Here is an 11,384-nt window from a genome sequence, read left to right on the forward strand (position 1 = left end):
GAAGCGAATTCATCTCCGAATTGCTCAGGGACCCGGAGGAAGATACCTCGGGGCGATCCCTGGCCGGACTGCACGTATGTTCGGCGTTAAACAAAAGCTATAGAGTGAAGTTTTTGACGGAGTGAGGACACTTACGATCGCACTGGGGGCTTCCCCCTCGGCATCCACCCCTCCTCACTGAGAGCGGCCATGGCGGAGTAGTCCGGAAGGGGCCCCTTCCCCTTCTTGGACGCCCCAGCCTCCCCTCCCGGGGCGGCTTTCCTCTTCTTCCCCCCCCCAGTGTGGGGAGGTAAAATCTCTTCCTGATTCCCCCCGCCTCCGTGGGAGGAATCCGTCTCGTCGTCATCAGATGACAGGGGAATGACGGCCCTGCGCCGAGGGCCTTTTCCAGCCCCCCGGTCCGCTTCCCCGGGCCCCTCATCCTCTTCGAATGGGGCATCTTCTTCTTCTTCCTCCTCCCATTCGTGAGAGGAGTCTGCCTCGTCGCCTTCGGACGAGGCTTCCGGCACAACCTTACGCCGGAGACCCTTTGGATCCCTGGGGCCTTCTTCTCGGCCTTCTTCTCTGGCACCTTGTACGGTGCCAGAACCAGCATCTCCGTCAGGAGAGCATTAGCTGGGCCTTCTGGCAGCGGAGCCGGACAGTAAACCTGCTCCGCTGTCTCCACATAATCCTGAAGCAAACATGCATAATTACTTAAGGCTCTCCCATGAATATATTGGCAAGAACCGGGTCCGGTGGCAGTCTGAGAACTCACCTGACTAGGAACCCGCACGGCGTGAAGCCCGCGGTCCTCGGATGTGGGAGGAGGTACTTCGGAGGCCTTGAATAGCACCTTCCATGCGCCTTTGTGCGTCATATCATAGAGCTTCAGGAGCGTCCGGTGTTCGGTCGGGATGAACTCCCACAGATTGACTGCCCGCCTCTGGCTTGATATCGTAGAGCTTCAGGAGCGTCCGTTGTTCAGTGCGGCAAACGAGCATGACCTGGATCATGTTGACAAGCTTGATGTTCTTGTCCTTCATGCTTTTGATGCATGTCTAGAGTCCGGTCAGCTTCGTAGAATCGCCCCAAGACAGGCCCTTCCTTTCCCAGGAGGTGAGCCGCATGGGGGCTCCGGATCTGAATTCGGGGGCCGCCGCCCAGTTGGCATTGCGCGGCTTGGTGATGTAGAACCACCCCGATTGCCATCCTTTTACGGTCTCCGCAAAGGAGCCGTCGAGCCACGTGACGTTGGGCATTCTGCCCACCATGGCCCCTCCGCACTCCGCTTGCTGGCCGCTTACAACCTTCGGCTTCAGGCAGAAGGTTTGCAGCCATAGGCCGAACTGAGGCCGGATGCAGAGGAAGGCCTCACATACGATGATGAACGCCGAGATGTTGAGGACAAAATTTGGGGCTAGATCATGGAAATCTAGCCCGTAGTAGAACATGAGCCCGCAGACGAAGGGATGGAGTGGAAATCCCAGTCCATAGACGAAGTGGGCGACAAATACGACCCTCTCGTGGGGTCCTGGGGTTGGAATGACCTGCCCGGCGTCTGGCAGACGGTGCGCTATGCCCGCGGCCAAGTATCCGGCCGCCCGAAGATTTGTGATGTGCTTCTCCTTGACGGTAGAGGCCACCCACTTGCCTCCTGCTCCGGACATGTTTAGCTGTGCGGAGAAGACTTAGCCTTGGGCCCTGGAGCTCGAGGGGGCAAGAGTGGGCAAAGGAGGAAGAAGGTGTGGGTGAAAATGGGGAAATCTTATCCTTTATAGAGGAGCCGAAAGCGGTGCGCCTCCCCACTTGCCCATTGAGAATTGCTTGTTTCCCAAGCGCCGCGATTAATGGCGTGGTGAGATTACCCATACCCGTATTGATGAGAATCCTGTGATAAGGGGACATGATCTCTGCTTTGAGAAGACGTGTCAAAGAAACCGCCTCGCAATATGCGCTGTAGCTGGTTGTGGGAAAACGGTTCGAATAGTGATCCGACCGTAATAAACATGTCACGTCATCAGAAAAAGTTGTCAGCAGATTGCATTTGTGAAATATTATTCTCTCTACAGCGGTGTGTAAAGATCATCTTGTGAATCCGGACACGATTTAAGTGTTCGATGACTACTTTGGAGTATTTGGAGGAGGAACCCACCTTGCAATGCCGAAGACAATACTGCGCGCCGAACTCATCGTCATTGAAGCCTGGTTCAGGGGCTACTGAGGGAGTCCTGGATTAGGGGGTATCCGTACAGCCGGACTGTGTACAACGTCTGGACTATTGAAGCATGAGATACAAGACTCAAGACTTCGGCCCGTGTCCGGATGGGACTCTCCTTTGCGTGGAAGGCAAGCTTGGCGATCCGGATATTATATTTCCTTCCTTGTAACCGACTCCATGTAAACCCTAGCCCTCTCTGGTGTCTACATAAACCGGAGAGGTTGGTCCTTAGGAGGCCGATCACAATTACAATCATACCATCATAGGCTAGCTCTTAGGGTTTAGCCTCTATGATCTCATGGTAGATCTACTCTTGTACTACCCATATCATCAATATTAATCAAGCAAGAAGTAGGGTTTTACCTCCATCGAGAGGGCCCGAACCTGGGTAAACATCCGTGTCCCTTGCTTCCTATTACCATCAGCCTTGACGCACAGATCGGGACCCCCTACCCGAGATCCGCTGGTTTTGACACCGACACCCACCCAAAGTCAGCGGCGGCGGAGGCAAGCTCTTCCTCCGGGTCGAAGCATGGATCAGTGCCCCGACATGTGTACCTACAAGAAGCAAGTAAATGTTAGAAGCCAAACTGCAATTGCACAAATGATGTAAAATACTGTAAGACATGGGATGCAACTACCTCGATGGCAAACAACATCATCGACCGTTATGGCCCTGCGTAAGTACATGGATAGGCGTATTAAGTACAACAGGGTTAGCATCCACCAAAAATAGCAAATGGGCAGCATCTCTAGTATATCTTCATTGCGGAGAGTAGCATGGTAGCAAAGTTTGTTGCTGGTATTGGTGAAATTGAACTGAACAGTTAATACTTGAACATCACACAGTATGCAGTACTGAAATAAACAAGGCACGAACATGCTTAATACATCAACCGTACAAAACATAGCCATTGCAACTGGTATTGGTAAGATTTAGCTGGTTAGATCATACCTGTTAAGTCCTGGGGGTAGTCATCGGGGCACTTCTTCTGGGCCAGAGCCTGCACCATGTTGGCGGCGGCAGAGGCGAGGTGTTCCTCTGGGTCAACACGCATAGTGGCCATCGCGCCATGGACCGCCATCAACTCCTCTACCTCCACGTGATATGTGCTTGGGCTTGCATGGCGATGCTCTAGAGGTAGGGATGGTGGGGATTTGGAGGCACGAGGATGTTCTGCAGGCGCTGATACGTCTCCAATGTATCTATAATTTTTTATTATTCCATGCTATTATATTACTCATTTTGGATGTTTATGGGCTTTACTTTACACTTTTATATCATTTTTTGGGACTAACCTACTAATCGCAGGCCCAGCCTGAATTGCTGTTTTTTTTGCCTATTTTAGTGTTTCGAAGAAAATGAATATCAAACGGAGTCCAAACGGAATGAAACCTTCGGGAGCGATCTTTTTGGAACAAACATGATCTAGGGGACTTGGAGTGGACGTCAAGCAACAGAGGAGGCGACCACGAGGGTGCCCGACGCGCCCCCCACCCTCGTGGGCCCCTCGAGCGTCCACCGACCTACTTCTTCCTCCTATATATACCCATGTACCCTGAAACCATCAGAATAGACCACGAAAACCTAATTCCACCGCCGCAACCTTCTGTATCCGCAAGATCCCATCTTGGAGCCTTCGCCGGCGCTCCACCGAAGGGGGAATCGACCATGGAGGGCCTCTACATCATCTCCAAGGCCCTTTCGATGAGTTGTGAGTAGTTTACCACAGACCTTCGGGTCCATAGTTATTAGCTAGATGGCTTCTTCTCTCTCTTTGAATCTCAATACCAAGTTCTCCTCGATCTTCTTGGCGATCTATTCGAAGTAACTCTTTTTGCGGTGTGTTTGTCGAGATCCGATGAATTGTGGGTTTATGATCAAGTTTATCTATGAGAAATATTTGAATCTCCTCTGAATTCTTTTATGTGTGATTAAGTTATCTTTGCAAGTCTCTTCGAATTATCAGTTTGGTTTGGCCTACTAGATTGATCTTTCCTACAATGGGAGAAGTGCTTAACTTTGGGTTCAATCTTGCAGTGTCCTTTCTGAGTGATAGCAGGGGCAGCAAGGCACATATTGTATTGTTGCCATCGAGGATAAAAAGATGGGGTTTATATCATATTGCATGAGTTTATCCCTCTACATCATGTCATCTTTCTTAATGCGTTACTCTGTTCTTTATGAACTTAATACTCTAGATGCAGGCAGGAGTTGGTCAATGTGTGGAGTAATAGTAGTAGATGCATGCAGGAGTCGGTCTACTTGTCACGGACGTGGTGCCTATATACATGATCATGCCTAGATAATCTCATAACTATTCGCTTTTCTATCAATTGCTCGACAGTAATTTGTTCACCCACCGTAATACTTATGCTATCTTGAGAGAAGCCACTAGTGAAACCTATGGCCCCTGGGTCTATCTTTTATCATATAAGTTTTCAATCTTCTTTTATTTGCATCTTTACTTTTCCAATCTATATCATAAAAATACCAAAAATATTTATCTTATCATAATATCTCTATCAGATCTCACTTTCGCAAGTGGCCGTGAAGGGATTAACAACCCCTTTATTGCGTTGGTTGCGAGGTTCTTGTTTGTTTGTGTAGGTGCATGGGACTTTTGAGGAGCCTCCTACTGAATTGATACGTTGGTTCTCAAAAATTGAGGGAAATACTTATGCTGCTTTGCTGCATCACCCTTTCCTCTTCAAGGAAAACCAACGCAAGCTCAAGACGTAGCAAGAAGGATTTCTGGCGCCGTTGCCGGGGAGGCTTACACCAAGTCAAGTCAAGATTCGACCTCCCGCCAACGTGCGATTTCTGGCGCCATTGCCGGGGAGGTCTTCGCTCAAGTCAAGACATACCAAGTACCCATCACAAACTCATCTCCCTCGCATTACATTATTTGCCATTTGCCTCTTGTTTTCCTCTCCCCCACTTCACCCTTGCCGTTTTATTCGCCCTCTCTTTCCCAATCTCCTCTCTCTTTTGATTGTCTTCTTGTGTGCCTGCTTTCCCTCATGGCTTTGCCTAAGAACACCTACCTTCATCTTAGAAGGTTGGAAGAGATTGAATTGAACATTGGAAGTTTTATGACTTTACAATTTGATCATAATAGTTTCTTTAGAAAAGAGCTTAAAGAACAAAAAGGCTTTATGGAGTATATGAACAAAGAGCTTGATGATATGTCTAAGGAATTTTATGGTTTGAACTCTCAAATTACTCGTCTTGAGAAATCAATAGCCCAAATTTCTGATAAGCAGTCCACCTTGGTCAATAAGATGGCTGCCAAACCAGAAGGTTAGGTAAAAATAATGATGAAGATCTAAAAGTTATTGATGTGCCCCCTATTAAATCTTTGTTTTGCAATATGAATCTTAATAATGATGGGACGGGAGATGACTCAACTTTAGTTAAAAGGCGTCCCAATAATTCGGAGTTTTTAGATCTTGATGCTAAATTTGGTAAAAGTGGGATTGGAGAGGTCAAGACTTTAAATAGCATTGAACCCACTATTATGGATTTCAAGGAATTTAATTATGATAATTGTTCTTTAATAGATTGTATTTCCTTGTTGCAATCGGTGTTGAATTATCCTCATGCTTATAGTCAAAATAAAGCTTTTACCAAACATATCTTTGATGCCTTGATGCAATCTTATGATGAAAAACTTAACTTGGAAGTTTCTATACCTACAAAACTTTATGATGAGTGGGAACCTACTATAAATATTAAAATTAAAGATCATGAGTGTTATGCTTTATGTGATTTGGGTGCTAGTGTTTCCACGATTCCGAAAACTTTATGTGATATTCTAGGTTTCCATGATTTTGATGATTGCTCCTTAAATTTGCACCTTGCGGATTCCACCATTAAGAAACCTATGGGAATGATCAATGATGTTCTTATTGTTGCAAATAGGAACTATGTGCCCATATATTTTATCGTTCTTGATATAGATTGCAATCTTTCGTGTCCTATTATTCTTGGTAGACCTTTCCTTACAATGATTGGTGCAATTATTGATATGAAGGAAGGGAATATTATATTCCAATTTCCATTAAGGAAAGGCATTGAGCACTTTACAAGAAAGAAAGTCAAATTACCTTACGAATCTATCATGCGATCTACTTACGAATTGAGTGCCAAAGATGGCACCACTTAGATCTATCCTCGCTTTTATGCCTAGCTTGGGGCGTTAAACAATAGCGCTTGTTGGGAGGCAACCCAATTTTTTCTTTGTTTTTTGTTTTTGCTTCTGTTCAGTAATAAAAAATTTATCTAGCTTCTGTTTAGATGTGTTTTAATGTTTTAATTAGTGTTTGTGCCAAGTAGAACCTATAGGATAACCTATGGTGATAGTTAATTTGATTCTGCTGAAAAACAGAAACTTTGCACGCACAAAAAAATTAGTTTTGTTAAATCACAGAAACATGCTTTTGCGTTGATTCTTTTTGCTGCTGATCAATAAACAAATTTTCCAGGACTTCCTAGTTTGGTAGGATTTTTAGAGTTCCAGAAGTTTACGTTAGTTACAGATTGCTACAGACTTTTCTGTTTTTGATAGATTCTATTTTTCGTGTGTTGTTTGCTTATTTTGATGCATCTATGGCTAGTATTGGGGGGTATGAACCATAGAGAAGTTGGAACACAGTAGGTTTAACACCAATATAAATAAAGAATTAGTTTAGTACAGTACCTTATGTGGTGGTTTTTCTTTCTTGCACTAACGGAGCTTATGAGATTTCCTGTTGAGTTTTGTGTTGTGAAGTTTTCAAGTTTTGGGTAAAGATTTGATGGACTATGGAATAAGGAGTGGCAAGAGCCTAAGCTTGGGGATGCCCATGGAACCCCAAGATATTTAAGGATAACCAAAATCCTAAGATTGGGGATGCCCCGGAAGGCATCCCCTCTTTCGTCTTCATCTATCGGTAACTTTACTTGGAGCTATATTTTTATTCGCCACATGATATGTGTTTTGCTTGGAGCGTCTTGTATGATATTAGTCTTTGCTTTTTAGATTACCACAATCATCCTTGCTGTACACACCTTTTGGGAGAAGCCCACTTGATTTAGAATTTATTAGAATACGCTATGTGCTTCACTTATATCTTTTGAGCTAGATAGTTTTTGCTCTAGTGCTTCACTTATATCTTTTAGAGCACGTCGGTGGATTAATTTTGAAGAAATTGTTGATATCTCATGCTTCACTTATATTATTTTGAGAGTCTCTTAGAACATCATGGTATTTGCTATGGTTAATAAAATTGGTCCTAGAATGATGGGCATCCAAGTTGGGTATAAAACAAATTATCATAGAAAGTGAATTGGATGCTATGATCAATTTGATACTTAATAGTTGTTTTGAGATATAGAGGTGGTAATATTAGAGTCATGCTAGTTGGGTGATTATGAATTTAAAGAATACTTGTGTTGAAGTTTGTGATTCCCGTAGCATGCACGTATGGTGAACCGCTTTGTGATGAAGTTGGAGCACAATTTTATTTATTGATTGTCTTCCTTATGAGTGGCGGTCAGGGACGAGTGATGGTCTTTTCCTACCAATATATCCACCTAGGAGCATGCATGTAGTACTTTGTTTTCAATGACTTATAGATTTTTGCAATAAGTATATGAGTTCTTTATGACTAATGTTGAGTCCATGGATTATACGCACTCTCACCCTTCCACCATTGCTAGCCTCTCTTGTGCCGCGCAACTTTTGCTGTACCATACACCCACCATATACCTTCCTCAAAACAGCCACCATACCTACCTATTATGGCATTTCCATAGCCATTCCGAGATATATTGCCATGCAACTTTCCACCGTTCCGTTTATATGACACACATCATCATTGTCATATTGCTCTTTGCATGATCATGTAGTTGACATCATATTTGTGGCAAGGACACCTTCATAATTTTTCATACATGTCACTCTTGATTCATTGCATATCCCGGTACACTGCCGGAGGCATTCATATAGAGTCATATCTTGTTCTAAGTATCGAGTTGTAATCTTGAGTTGTAAGTAAATAAAAGTGTGATGATCTTCATTATTAGAGCATTGTCCTAGTGAGGAAAGGATGATGGAGACTATGATTCCCCCACAAGTTGGGATGAGACTTCGGACTTTATATTAAAAAAAGAAAAAAAAGGCCTAATAATAAAAAGAGAAAGGCCAAATAAAAAATGAGACAAAAAGAGAGAAGGGACAATGCTATTATCCTTTTTACCACACTTGTGCTTCAAAGTAGCACCATGATCTTCATGATAGAGAGTTTCCTATGTTGTCACTTTCATATATTAGTGGGAATTTTTCATTATAGAACTTGACTTGTATATTCCAATGATGGGCTTCCTCAAAATGCCCTAGGTCTTCGTGAGCAAGCGAGTTGGATGCACACCCACTTAGTTTCTTTTGTTGAGCTTTCATACACTTATAGCTCTAGTGCATCTGTTGCATGGCAATCCCTACTCACTCACATTGATATCTATTAATGGGCATCTCCATAGCCCGTTGATATGCCTAGTTGATGTGAGACTATCTTCTCCTTTTGTGTCTTCTCCACAACCACCATTCTATTCCACATATAGTGCTATGTCCATGGCTCACGCTCATGTATTGCGTGAAAGTTGAAAAAGTTTGAGATTACTAAAGTATGAAACAATTGCTTGGCTTGTCATCGGGGTTGTGAATGATTAAATACTTTGTGTGATGAAGATAGAGCAATAGCCAGACTATATGATTTTGTAGGGATAACTTTCTTTAGCCATGTTTTATTGAGAAGACATGATTGCTTTATTAGTATGCTTGAAGTATTATTATTTCTTATGTCAATATGAACTTCTATTTTGAATAATTTGGATCTGAACATTCATGCCACAATAAAGAAAACTACATTGAGAATTATGCTAGGTAGCATTCCACATCAAAAATTCTGTTTTTATCATTTACCTACTCAAGGACGAGCATGAATTAAGCTTGGGGATGCTTGATACGTCTCCAACGTATCTATTATTTTTTATTGTTCCATGCTATTATATTACCCGTTTAGGATGTTTATGGGCTGTACTTTACACTTATATATCATTTTTTGGGACTAACCTACTAACTGGAGGCCCAGCCCGAATTACTGTTTTTTTGCCTGTTTTAGTGTTTCGAAGAAAAGGAATATCAAACGGAGTCCAAACGGAATGAAACCTTCGGGAGCGATCTTTTGGAACAAACGTGATCCATGGGACTTGGAGTGGACGTCAAGCAACAGAGGAGGCGTCCACAAGGCTGCCCGGTGCGCCCCCACCCTCGTGGGCCCCTCAAGCGTCCACTGACCTACTTCTTCCTCCTATATATACCCATGTACCCTGAAACCATCAAAATAAACCACGAAAACCTAATTCCACCGCTGCAACCTTCTGTATCCGTGAGATCCCATCTTGGAGCCATTGCCGGCGCTCCGCCGGAGGGGGAATCGACCATGGAGGGCCTCTACATAATCTCCAAGGCCCTTCCGATGAGTTGTGAGTAGTTTACCATAGACCTTCGGGTCCATAGTTATTAGCTAGATGGCTTCTCTCACTCTTTGAATCTCAATACCAAGTTCTCCTCGATCTTCTTGGAGATCTATTCGATGTAACTCTTTTTGTGGTGTGTTTGTCAAGATCCGATGAATTGTGGGTTTATGATCAAGTTTATCTACGAGAAATATTTGAATCTCCTCTGAATTCTTTTATGTGTGATTAAGTTATCTTTGCAAGTCTCTTCGAATTATCAGTTTGGTTTGGCCTATTAGACTGATATTTCTTGCAATGGGAGAAGTGCTTAGCTTTGGGTTCAATCTTGCGGTGTCCTTTCCTAGTGACAGCAGGGGCAGCAAGGCACGTATTGTATTGTTGCCATCGAGGATAAAAAGATGGGGTTTGTATCACATTGCATGAGTTTATCCCTCTACATCATGTCATCTTTCTTAATGCGTTACTCTGTTCTTTATGAACTTAATACTCTAGAAGTAGGCAGGAGTCGGTCGATGTGTGGAGTAATAGTAGTAGATGCAGGCAGGAGTCAGTCTACTTGTCACGGATGTGGTGCCTATATACATGATCATGCCTAGATAATCTCATAACTATTCGCTTTTCTATCAATTGCTCGACAATAATTTGTTCACCCACCGTAATACTTATGCTATCTTGAGAGAAGCCACTAGTGAAACCTATGGCCCCCGGGTCTATATTTTATCATATAAGTTTTCAATCTACTTTTATTTGCATCTTTACTTTTCCAATCTATATCATAAAAATACCAAACATATTTATCTTATCATATTATCTCTATCAGATGTCACTTTCTCAAGTGGTCGTGAAGGTATTGATAACCCCTTTATTGCGTTGGTTACGAGGTTCTTGTTTGTTTGTGTAGGTGCGTGGGACTTTTGAGGAGCCTCCTACTTGATTGATACCTTGGTTCTCAAAAACTGAGGGAAATACTTACGCTACTTTGCGGCATCACCCTTTCCTCTTCAAGGAAAACCAACACAAGCTCAAGACATAGCAGGCGCCATTTCAGCAATCAGGTCGGCGTCGTGATAGAGATCGGTGGGTTACCTGACTGGATCCGAGGAGAACGTAGATGTGGTTGAAGCTGTGGTTGCGGCGGCGGCGGTTTGACCTGCCGGTAGGGGGGTCACGGGGGGGGGGAGATATTGAGGAAATTTGATGGGTGGGGATGTGGTTGGAGGAATAGATTCTGAAATCACGTGTCTAATGAAAATTTTGCTGCGAAACTTGGAACTTGGGCGGGGGAAACACACAACGGAGACGAAGTGCGTAAAATACTCGTGTGCGAGAAAATACAAAATTGGCAGTTCCCATCTCCAAAAAATGTACAGGTGTAGTCAATTTTTCTCGGCCAATGGTACTCCTGGTTTATTAGGAACCATCGCACAGGTAACAGACTTATGGATCATTAACGCAAAAAAATGCACACGGGTACGGCATAGAAACCGTGTGTTTTGTGATCTTCTAATGATTAACGCAAAAAGCGCACACAGTCACACATGCTAATCAACGCTCAAAGCCCTCAAAGGATGCTCATTGTATGTTAATACTACAAACTTAAAGTACTACTGGTAATTTGCTCTAATACTACAAACTTAAACTACTTCTCACATGCTTCCATCG

This window comes from Triticum dicoccoides, chromosome 4B (genome assembly GCF_002162155.2).
Source record: "Triticum dicoccoides isolate Atlit2015 ecotype Zavitan chromosome 4B, WEW_v2.0, whole genome shotgun sequence".
NCBI lineage: Eukaryota > Viridiplantae > Streptophyta > Magnoliopsida > Poales > Poaceae > Triticum > Triticum dicoccoides.